General features: G+C 45.6%; 1 protein-coding gene across 9 annotated transcripts in view; it reads left to right on the top strand.

The window, feature by feature from the left end:
* Nucleotides 1–11780, top strand: part of ATP2B4 (ATPase plasma membrane Ca2+ transporting 4) — a 165783-nt gene that overhangs the window by 48951 nt on the left and 105052 nt on the right. The window lies entirely within an intron of this gene.

Below are 11780 nucleotides of genomic sequence, written 5' to 3'. Positions count from 1 at the left end.
GGTTGTGGAATGGTTTGGGGCCCAATCATCCTCCCCACTTTCCTCTGACGCTGCTTTAAGCATCTGGTGGGGAGTGAGGGGTTGAATTTTGTCCTAAGAAAGGGCCAAATGTATCATATCTGCATCTTCTTTGCCACTGCTGTTTCACAGCAGGTTGCATCTTGGCTGATGTAAGCAGTTGTTGTGTGCGCATCCCCTCCAAATAGAGTTTACATTCTGCACACAAATATAATTTCCTAGAGAGTCTACCTCTCCCAGTGTTAGGTTTGTTCAGAACTCCCATAGCCAAACATTCTGCATATGCTACCTGTACTGGAGCACCGGCTGCTATTGTTATAAGACTTTGATTGCTTCTGCACAAGACCTTTTCTCAGGAATTATTATCCAGATTATATCTCTGACAAATCGTTCCATTCCAGTGTTTTCAGTGTAGTGCTTTCATGTGCCTTTATTTTTCTTGCTTTTACCGTAGGCCTGATCTCTGTCAATTTTAGGTGGCAATAAAGTGCAAGTGCTGCTGAAACTTTTAAGGGCTTCTATGCCTTTAATCAAAAGTTTCCTGTTGCAGGTTAACTTATTTCAGTGCTCTCTGTTCAGCCTAGCTGGTAGAGTCATGATGAATTAGTGTCTAATTATTAATTTTATTTCATTGTTGCTGCTTTTTCTTTTATAGCAAAATTGGGTTATTTCACCACAAAATACAAGGAAATTAAAGCAAATCAGTAATTAGCGCTTCACTTTTGTGGGAAATAGAAGGTGAATAATTAAGGGGCAATTACTAATCCCCCAACCAGTCCAAGGAAAGCAATAACATGAGCTTCACCTGCCGCCTGGAAACTTTTAATTAACTTTGGAAAAGACCTTTTTCTGAGCATGACTTACTAGGGAGTAAGCATTAGAAAACGATATTGGCCAAGGGGAAAGGCATTTCTGGATAATAGCAGTATGTTACGGGCTCTTTAGAACCTCTCTTTTAATTCCTCTTCTAGCTAATTGCAGAAAAGCAGTGTTTCAACATTACCAACCAATGTAAATCCAATCTCCATAGGTAAGTTTAAAGCGAGAGAGAGAATTGTTATAATTATGTAATTATTAGGGGTTGTTGGATTCTGTGTGTAACAAAATTCAGCTTTCTCTCTGCTGTGGAAATATTTTTGTAGTTAAGTTACCCCCATCAGTAGGTGAGTTAGAGTGTGAGTGAGCTGCCATCATCTTTGCACATGCTCAGCTCTTGATGTGTATCTTGTCTCTGTGTGGAGGCATCTTTGAATATCCACTGTGCTTGCAAAACTCCTCCACTCCAGACTTGCTGGGCTGGGCTTCCAAATAGGAAAGCCTTTACTCACTGGTACCCCCTGTAGTTTCTCTCTGTTTAGTTTCCCAACTGGTCTTAAAGGCTGATAAACAATGGGAAACGGAGGCAAGAATATGCAGATGAGCAGAAGCATTTTCCTCATCTATCTGTTCACTCTCTCCACAAGGTCTACACCAGCCACCTGCAGCCTAGCACCTTCCAGATGTTTGGGCTGAAACTCCCATGGTGTCTGGGACCAAATACCTAGACCACACCAGGTTAGCAAAGGCTATCTTACCTTGCCCATTCCCTGAGTGGGGAGGGGGCAGCCAAGCTGCATCTCCAATTGAATTGTAGCAGAACAGCATCTCGTAAACCTTGAAAAGAGAGACATTTGGCAGGGCCGTTCTGATTTCTGCACATTCTTTCTCCAGCTTATATGTATTTATATATTCTGTAATATGGAACACTTAAAAAAGAAGCAAACCCAAATGATGCTTGTTGAAAACAGGCCTATGTGGGAAAGGGGGAATAAAATTATGAGGAATGCCCCTCCCCCAATGCTTTGGCAGAGGCAACAGCCACTAATTCACACAGCTGAATGGCAAGTCTCAGCCTGCATTATTTGTTTGTGTTGAGTATATATCCTCCTGCCCCAATTCATGCTTTTCTGCATTACCTCATTCAGGAGGCTGAGAGGATTATTTTGAATGCAATAACCCTCCAAAGGGCCCCAGAAATAAGCCATTGTGCAAACACAGATGGGAGGGAGGTTTCCGTTTCAGAAAATGTGCTGGGTGAAGACACGGTGTGTGTGTGTGTGTGTGTGTGTGTGTGTGTGTGTGTGTGTGTGTGTGTGTAAAAGGATAGGGAAGTGGTTTATACATATGGCTGTGCAACAATGGCTTTGTCTTGGGTAATAGGGTTGGGAATGGGAACCCCCGTCTTCATCATTTCAGCCCAGCTCCTGTTTCTTTGGCTCATGTCCCTTGCCCAACGGACGTTCTGCATAGCATTGCACCTGAGCTGGTGCCAAATCTTGGGTAGAATGGGAATAAATGTTGATTTGCTCTCAGAGTTTGGTTTACAAAATTAACCCTTCGGCCCTGCTTCCTTTGCAGTGCTGTCCCCAATCTGTCTCTTAGTCCCAGCAGCACTGAAGTCTCGAGAGTGAGGCTTTGGATGATTTATGGCAGATACTTAGAAAGACATACCAATGCCATAGATGGAAAAGTTTCCCCTCACAACTTACCAGAAGGTTTCCCCAACTCCCTTGCACATGTTAACATGCACACACACACACACACACACACACACACACGATTCTTCCTCTTTCCCTATGGTGTAGCTGCCAAAGGCAGAATACCTTAAGAAAAAGACTCTTTAAAAAGCTAGCAGTGATTCCCATAGAATAATCACCCAAGAGTTTGTTTTCTCTGCACCTGAATTTCAAATACAGCAGGTGGAATGCATTAGCATGCTTGCATTTTTATCTCTCTATGTTGGAAAAGATTGACTTGGAATTGGGGAACAATTTGTGGATGTTGGAAACTTATTACAGATGAATTGTTGTTTCCCCCCGGTACAGGATCATTTGAATTGATGAGCAGAATGTGCATTTGCATTTGTCTGTCCAGAAAATACTTGCAAATTCTGCTATAAAAAAATCAGATACTTGGTGGTTTATTTTTCTGTTGGGACATGAAGATGTGTTATGGAAAAATTATGTTTGAGAAATAAAATTCCAAAATAGTCTTCTTTCTCATTGTGCAACATCTTGGCACAATGCAATGTTTTTCTCCCTCTCTTTTGTATGCATATCTGTGCTTCTCAAGACGCTTTTAACAGGTACGATTCCAAGGAATGCATTATTTCTTCTTTTCTTTTTTTTTCATTCCGCCTTCTCTAAATCCGAGAACATTATATCTCCATAAAACCGTAGTGTTGTTGGATGATCCAGTTCCTGCCTTGTTTTCCTCTTTCTTTTTTAAAGCTGCAAATATCCTTGTGGCTTTACTTAGCACTTTAACTTAGCAATTGTTTCTTTAGCTCAGGAAACAGGAAGCTGTTTATTAGGCGGGGGGGGGGCATCTAAGTGGTCCGTCTCTTTCTCCCGTTAGATGGGATCTTGTGGCTCTGTAAGTACCGGAACTTGTTTTGTACGAGAGATTACAACTATTGGAACATGATTTGAGGTAGAGATTGCATTGCATGCTGAAGATAAGAATTTGCATCCGGAACTTAGGGCTTTCCCAGGCAATCCACTTACTGAGCAACAGATGTGCATTTGCTGCTCATTTGTTGTTTGGGAGCCTATGGGGACATCACATTTTCACAGCACTCAACCCATAATATGGTAAGGAAAAGGCATGACTTTCCCCAGCTAGCTGGCTTTTGTGTCTCATAAATGTCAACAGCGCTCCCCAGCATCACTGTTGATGAGTGGTGCAACTTTCCCCTTCATCATGTGACTAGTTTCTAAAAGTTTTTCTTTTCCAAATATTGAGACTGTTCTTGCTGTGCCACTTAAGTGCAGCAGTATCCATGTGCCCCTTTACTACACACGAGGTTTAGATGCCGTTGGATTCCAGTTGCCATGACCTCTGGCCAGCATGGCAGAAGTTGTAGCCCAACAATATCTGGAGGTCAATAGGTTACTCACCGCTGCTTAGTGAAGGGCTTCAGATCCTGCAGACTGGAACAGGTTATATCACGCTTTCGACAAAAGGCATTGCCACTTCCATGCATCTTTTAGAACAGGGGTTGCTAACCTAATGCCCCCCAGATGTTCTTGGACTATAGCTCATTTAATCCCTGACCATTAGCTATGCTGGCAGGGGGTGATGAGAGTTGGGAGTCCAACAACGTATGGAGGGTATTACAGTGGCTGCTCCTGGTTTAGTGTGATGGGAATGAGACACAAAGGGTTGTATCAAGCTTTTGCCCCTCCTCCACCTCGAAGTTATTTTTCAAACAAGCCATTGTTTATGATGACATGACAAACTATGATGAAGCAAAGCTAACAGGCGCCTCCTCCCAGGGACCTGGGATGAGAGGAGAGTGCACAAGCCTGAGGATCACTGCAGTTTATTCGTGTCACAATAAACCATGTCTTATGTGTCTGAATGCAGGGCCAATATATTTGGTGTGAATGGGACATTGTGTTGGTACTCCTGGTTCGGGATCTCTGTGAATGCAGCACTAAGCAGAAAACATGGTGTGTTTTGCCATCATCTGACAAATATTCCTGATTGGCAGTATCCCTACGATTATGTTTTTGATCTCCACCCCATCAAATGCACGTCTGGGGATGCCCCAAACCCATGCTACTATTCTAAGTTTTGCATGGTTTGCAGCTTCAACTTTGTGTTGCTAGCGTCCTGGCTGTTCTTGTTTTCTCCTTCCCATGTAGCTAGCCTTGGCCTGCAGGTTCCCCTTTTTGCTTCCTCTCTGGGCATCCCAGTCATAGATTTTTCCTTCTGCAAGAAGCAGAAATTGTATGAAAATGCAGAGTTGCTTGATGACAGAGCCCCAATTGGTCAGCAGGCTAGGAGCAAGTTCCACCTAGTATTTATTTTCTTCCTATTAGAAGACAAGGAGGCCATGTGGAAGAAGTGCTTAATGCAGCTTGGTATGTGTGAATAAACACAGAGAGAGCAGGGGCTGCTCGTTTCTGCATTCTTCACCAACCCCACTATATACTACCCTCACCAAACCCCTAACCTGTTGCCAACCCACCTCCTGTTACACCTCATCCTAACCCCCTTCCTCTGTTTACACCTCTTAGAGCTCAGCAGGAAAAAAACCTCTGTCCACAACTCACCAGCCAGCTCCCTGTATCCCCAAAGGCATATTTTCCTTGGGAAAGGCAGTGGTGGGGGCCAGCCCCATCAGTGGAAGCCCTGTGCAATAATAATCATAATAATAATTTATTATTTATACCCTGCCCATGTGGTTGGGTTTCCCCAGCCACTCTGGGCGGCTTCCAACAGAATATTAAAATACAATAGTCTATTAAACATTAAAAGCTTTGCTAAACAGGGCTGTCTTCAGATGTCTTCTGAAAGTCTGGTAGTTGTTTTTCTCTTTGACATCTGGTGGGAGGGCGTTCCACAGGGTGGGTGCTACTACCGAGAAGGCCCTCTGCCTGATTCCCTGTAACTTGGCTTCTTGCAGCAAGGGAACCGCCAGAAGGCCCTCAGCGCTGGACCTCAGTGTCCGGGCAGAACAATGGGGGTGGATTTCAGCAGAAATCCTGTGCACGGATTTCTGCTTGTGCAAAAGGAATTTTTTCCCCTTGCCCATGTGCCCCCCATCAGTTCTGGGGCTGTTTGGAGAACCTTCAAAACAGTTGTGTGGGGGAGACAGCAAGTATAATGTTGAATTGGACTCAATGTGTGTGTTTGTAAGTATTATGTAGCTAGAAACATGCAGCATGCAATTTCGGACTCAGGCGAAGAAGGGCTGGTAAAAGCATCTGGTGAGCTAAGTTACATTTGTGTAACTTAATTCAGTTACTGAAGTTGAGGACAAGACTCTGCAGACAGCTTTTCAGCTAGTTAGCCAGATTTGCTTGTCTTGGATACATGGCTGTCCATGTGACTGTATGGTCCTTAAAAAGTGGGTCTCCTGTGTCTGTCCTGTTAGATAGCAAATGGTAGAAGCTGATTCACTGATATGCAACAGATGGCTTTCCCACTCCCTGAGGGAGTTCGACTTTGTGTATGTGTGTGTCTGCCCCCCCCCCTTTGTTCCAGCTACACACTGAGAAATGAGCACATTACGGTTGAACTATGGAGTACGGTATATCGGAAGTGGTACAAATCTGCAAGTCTTCTGTACAGTGTCTTCTGCTCAGTGCTATGTGCTGGGCCTGACATGTGCATATGCTGATGTATTTGTGGCTGTGATGTCAGTGTTGTTGTTGTCTTGCTGCATTGTTTGCACCCAAAAAAGGAGTGGGAATTGCATCCCATACCTCAGCGTTATGAAGTCAGTACTGGATACTATCTCTCTGTCTACCTACCTATCTAATCATTGCATTTATATACCCTACCCTTTTCTCCAAGGAGCTCCATGAAGGTTCACCCTTCCTCATTTAATCCTCAAAACAACCCTGCGAGGTAGGTTAGGCTGAGAGGCAGTGAGTGGCCCAAAGTTGCCCAGTGACAGCTCATCTAGACTTCCATTTATCCCCTGATTCCTTCCATTTGTGCTCTGATTTTTGGTCGTGGGTGGGTCTGAGAGGTTCTTTTCTTGTCCCGCTGCTTTTCCCAGAAAAACCTGCTGTTTACTGCTGAATCAGAACAAAGACCAATCTGCTGAAAACTCGATTGGCGTTCAGCAGTAAACGGCAGGTTTTCCCAGGGAAACTGGCAGGACAGAAAAAAAGAACCTATTGGACCATTGGCCAAGTGGGGATTTGAACCCTGATCTCCCAGGTCTTAGTCTGGCATTCTAACCACTATGCCACACTGGCTCTCTAACATGGGCTGTGCTAGAACTGATTCTGATGTGATTGTCCTGTTATTGTGGAAGGACAGGGTTGGTTTTTTTAATGCTCTGGTAAGTTAGGTAAGAAAGGGGGAAGGCAAGTGTGCATTTTGTGCAAGAGCTTTAAACCGTTTCAGGGAATATGCATCCCTGCAGCGTGCAAACCTTGCAGTGCCTTTTGCTGCCTTAAAACCAGAACAGATTTGTTATGGGCATCATCTTCGGCGAACTGGAGCCCACTTAATCCAAGGCAAATGTGTGTCCTCCTATTTGTGTAGAGCAGGGGTCACCAACCTAAAGCCCATGGGCCAGAAGTGGCCCGCTGAAGTAGTTTGACTGGCCCATGAGCCGCCCTCGAATTAAGCTGCCTGCTCGCGCACTTTGTTAAACCAGCACGGCACGGGGACTCACTTTCGCGGCGCCAGCAATCGCATCTGCGCAGATGCCAAAAATTGCGGGCACACGCGATCTGGCCCATGGAGGGATCTCTGCGGGGCCAATCTGGCCCAGGCAAGATAAACCTTGCTGACCCCTGGTGTAGAGCAGCTGCAGACCCTGAATGCCGAGCAGGCTTGCCCAAATGCTCCTGTTTAGGAGCACAAGCCTTCATCAGCACATTCCACAGGGGAGACCCAGTACGCATCCCTCCATCTTGGGCGATGGATACATATTCGTGTGGACTCGGCATGGGAGCAGCGCACATGCACACAACCCTCACCCGGCTCCCCCTCCCAGCTCCAGAGGGCTCATGGGAAAGAAGTGGTGGTTGCCTGCTGGTGGAGACCTTGGCAAGAGCGTCTGCAAAGGGTGGAGCATTGCACTGTTGCTTTTTCCATCTTTCCATCATCACCAGTAAATGTTCTTAGAGGGAGCTAATGCTGCTCTTAAAGTGCGCTTCCTATGGTAACAGCTCACCCTTCCCGTTACCGCCTCTCAAGTTGCAGCTCGTCAGAGCAGCTTATGGCTGGCGGGGAGGGGTGTGGGAGTCAGCGCCATGTGGGAGGCTGGGAATTTTAATTTGATCTGTTTCCTGGCTGCCTTTGTTCATCCCTCTCCCTTGCTTTCCATGGCACTGGAGGGTGGTGAAGGGTCTGAGAGGTGCTTGGGTTCGGAGGAAAAGAGAAAGGCCAAAGCGATGCTGCTTCCCATCTGGGGCGGGAGAGGGAGGCAGTGCTTGCGGACTGCAGCTTCTCTGCCTGAACCGCTCCTTTATTATAAGAATTCTTATAAATAAACTGTGCTGACGAGGTTTTCCGTAGCTTGTGGGAAGTTAACCGAGAGACAGAAGATTGGATCCTGGAGAATGAGCCAATAAAAAGGACAAGGGGTGCTGATTTGCAAATGCTTCCTGTGGCTGCACCCCTCCCCCCACTTTGCAGGGCTTCCATGCTTTCAAGAGCTGCAGCTATTCACAAGGCAGAGTCTTTCCTATTCTTTTGCCTACGTGCTAAGAAAGATTGCATCTGTTGTACTACTACCTCTCATGCATCTATTTCCTGCTGGAAAAGAGGGGATTTCTCAACTCTCCCAGACAAACCTGGAGGTTCTAGCTACTGAGACACTGTTTCACATGAGGTGGTGTAACAGTTGGGATTGGTTTTGTAATACGGCATCTCTCCTTGTTGCCAGCATTGCGCGACTGCTTTAGAAATGCTCCGTGCACTCCTACAGTCGTTGCTAGCACTGTAGCTCTCAGTGGTGTGTGCTTAAATCCTGAGGGTAGCAATTAACAGCATCGCTGTTACACATTACTGTACCTTGGCAGTGCAGTTCCTGCACTGAAACATGGGAAGCTGCTTTGCACCAAGTCAAACCAACGGTCCATTGTGCTCAGTGTTGCCTCTACTGCTTGGAAGCAATTGTCCATTATTCCGGACAGGGAATCTTTCTCAGCCCTGCCCAAACACTGCAAACCCATAGGTGAGTGCAGCCAATCAGAAATCGTGCCTTGGTTTTCGACCGTTTTTGGAAGTCAAATGGATTTCTGGCATGGTTTCCGATTGAAAACTAAGTTACGACTGTATAATCCAAAATGGATTCTGGCTGGGGGCGGGGGGAGCCCTACATATTGTGGTATCGTTTTCATGATTTTTTGACCTTGTAATATATCGCAAATCATGATTTTGTGTGTGTGTGTGCTGTGCAAAAATCACAATGTGGGGAAAATTGGGAAGCCACCCAATGTTTCTCTCGATTCCTGCAGCCCCTGTTAACTGCTGGATCAACTTTCCCCTGCCTCCTGAAGGGAGCAGCAAATCACAAAAGCAGTCGCTGGCAACAACAAGGGAGAAACCATGAAGCCAGCCAGTGCTTCTACATAGCTTCATCCTTATTTCAGACATTGTGACATATCGGTATATCGCAGTGTTTAGCGGGTGATATATCATCATGTTGAAAACCATATATTGTCCAGCCCTACTGTTGCTATTAACCCCATAGAAGTTGATAGAATGGTTGTAAAAAGCAACTATATCGTCAGACTATGCTGCTTTATTGCTTTAAATAAATTATACAGATGCAGAGTTTCACATTTTAAACAATATTTTTTGCAGTGCTAAAAGAATAACTTTAACACCCCTCTTTCTCTCTGCAAAGATGTAGAAAGCAAGCTGATTTCTGGAAAACTTGAATGAGCTTTTTTAAAAAATTCAGAGCTATGCTTCAGAGATGCATTTTCCACACACTTCTTCAGGATTCCTCCTTGTTGCTCCATAACTCAGTGTTCAAAACTCCCATCGTTCTAGACACATTTTTGCGACAGGGAATTTAATTAGCGAGAGCAATTTCTGATCTCTGGGCACTGTGCTGTGCCTAAGATTTCCAATTAAAACTCCCACTGCTGGAAGGAAAAGAGGACCCTTTTCTGCCTCCCCACTTCTAGCTAGTCTCTGAAGGCTGGAGAAGAGACCCTCTTAAGAATATTAGGGGGGTGGGCAGCAGAAGGACTAGGCCATGTGAAAAATGAACATAATATTTCAGCTGCAGTTCATTCATTTTCAGCTTTGTATTCTTGTGATTTAAAAAGTGCACCTAGGCATTCTGTTGTTGCACCCATAACCTAAGTTTAAGATGCCATTTAGCTCCTAGGTTTCATATTTCAATTTCTAACACTCTCACAACTCTGCCATTTTAAGAAGCTCTCAGCACCAGAATTTGGGTTGGATCATATATATATACTTCATTGGGAAACCCCGTACTATATACAGATCACTGTGATAATGGAGCAAACAGTGGGACTCTGTATAGGGTTCCCCCCATGTTTTATTTTAATTCTTCTGCTGAGCTCTGGGATTAGTCTTTTTTTGTTGCTTATGGGTTATATTTGGCAGAATGCATCAATATCATGTGCTGTGAAGGGCAGTATAAAAAGATGGACGTTTCTTTGGGCAAGCAAGGCATGTGGAAGCAAGAGAACTTTCTTCTTCCCCTCAAGCACCAAGGGTGTGGTATTTTGCCCACTGGTCAAAAGGAGAAATAGATGAGTCACGAGGAAGGCTGTGGAGGGCAGAGTCACTTTAGCACCAAATGCAGAGGAGAGGGAACTGTTTGGCCTTTCCAGATAGCAGCACAGACACATCTGCTTTCCTGAGTCTTGCAGTTAGGGTGAGAGGCCCCTTTCCGTGTGTGGATAAGGAAACCCACAAATGTCCCAATAAGCTCCAGGTAGAGTAGATTTACCATGGTGTAAGCAGCAGCCCACTGGAGGTATCAGAAGGAGTTGTATTTTCACACGTGTGTGTGAGAGAGAAAATGAGAGGTAGTGCTTCTGCAGTGACCAAATTGCAGAAAAGAGGACAAATTTGTTTTGTCTTAATCATGGATCAGGCCCAATCGCCTTCTCAATCCGGCCTGCAGACGGTCCGGGAATCAGCGTGTTTTTACATGAGTAGAATGTGCATAGGCGCCGACTCCATGGGGCTTGAGGGGGCCCGAGCCCCCTCAAAAATTCGTTTGGGGGGCTCCGCCCCCCCCAATAATCTCCGGCGCCCCTCCAGCAGAGCGCCATCGCCGCCGCTCCCCCAGCCCAAAATGCACAGGGTCGGGCTGCATGCCTCCTGCCCTCCCTCCCGAGCAAAAGCTCCACCCAATTTCCTTCGGAGCTGATTAATAGGCGCAGCACGCTCTCCCCTATTCACTCACGAGGAGGCGGTGCCACTTTATTTGCATATTCATGAGCTTATCTATTATTCATGAGCTTTCCCGGGGCCCCCCCAATATTTTTTATAAGTCCGTGTCCCTGAGAATGTGTGCTTTTATTTAAAATGCATCTCTGGGTTATTTGTGGGGCACAGGAATTCGTTCATTCCCCCCCCCAAAAAAAAATATAGTCCGGCCCCCCACAAGGTCTGAGGGACAGTGGATCGGCCCCCTGCTGAAAAAGTTTGCTGACCCCTGCTTCAGAGTGTGCAGAGGAGTGAATGCTACATATCATAATGTTTTGTTGTGGCTAACAGAGGCGTCATCTCACCCTTAGGATTGTGGGTGCCTGCCACTGTAGCATAGATGTGTGACCTCACATGCACGTGCCTGTATATCGTGCGTGTGACGTCATATGTGCACAATGCCGTGTCACATTTTTGGATGCCCCCAACAACTGAGGGGGGGGTAGACCAAACAGAATGGTGCTGCTGGGGTGTGGGTGTGTTACCATTTTCATCCGAAAAATAGCACGGAAGGAAAGCGCCAGAAAATCATGTTCTCCCTCCTCATTGCTATGGTCAGATCCACAGCTGTATTTTAATAATCATTATTATCACCACCAATAAATCAGGAGACCCAATCCTGCCGCTACCATATAAAGAACACTTTGGCCCTTAGGCAAGCCATTATTGTCTCAGGCTCATCTCCACACAGGGTTGTTGTGAGAGATCCCGGAATAATTTATGTAAGCGCTTTGACCACTTTTAAAACCTTATAAAAATGCTAATGATTGTTATCGTTGCCGCAGTTAACAGCAGACTTTATTACACTGCAAGTAGAGGGAAGGAAGCAA

This window comes from Podarcis bocagei, assembly GCF_964188305.1.
Source record: "Podarcis bocagei genome assembly, chromosome: 5".
NCBI classification, from domain to species: domain Eukaryota; kingdom Metazoa; phylum Chordata; class Lepidosauria; order Squamata; family Lacertidae; genus Podarcis; species Podarcis bocagei.
The sequence above is the reverse complement of the archived record's forward strand: the minus strand, read 5'-3'. Positions and strand labels throughout refer to the sequence as shown.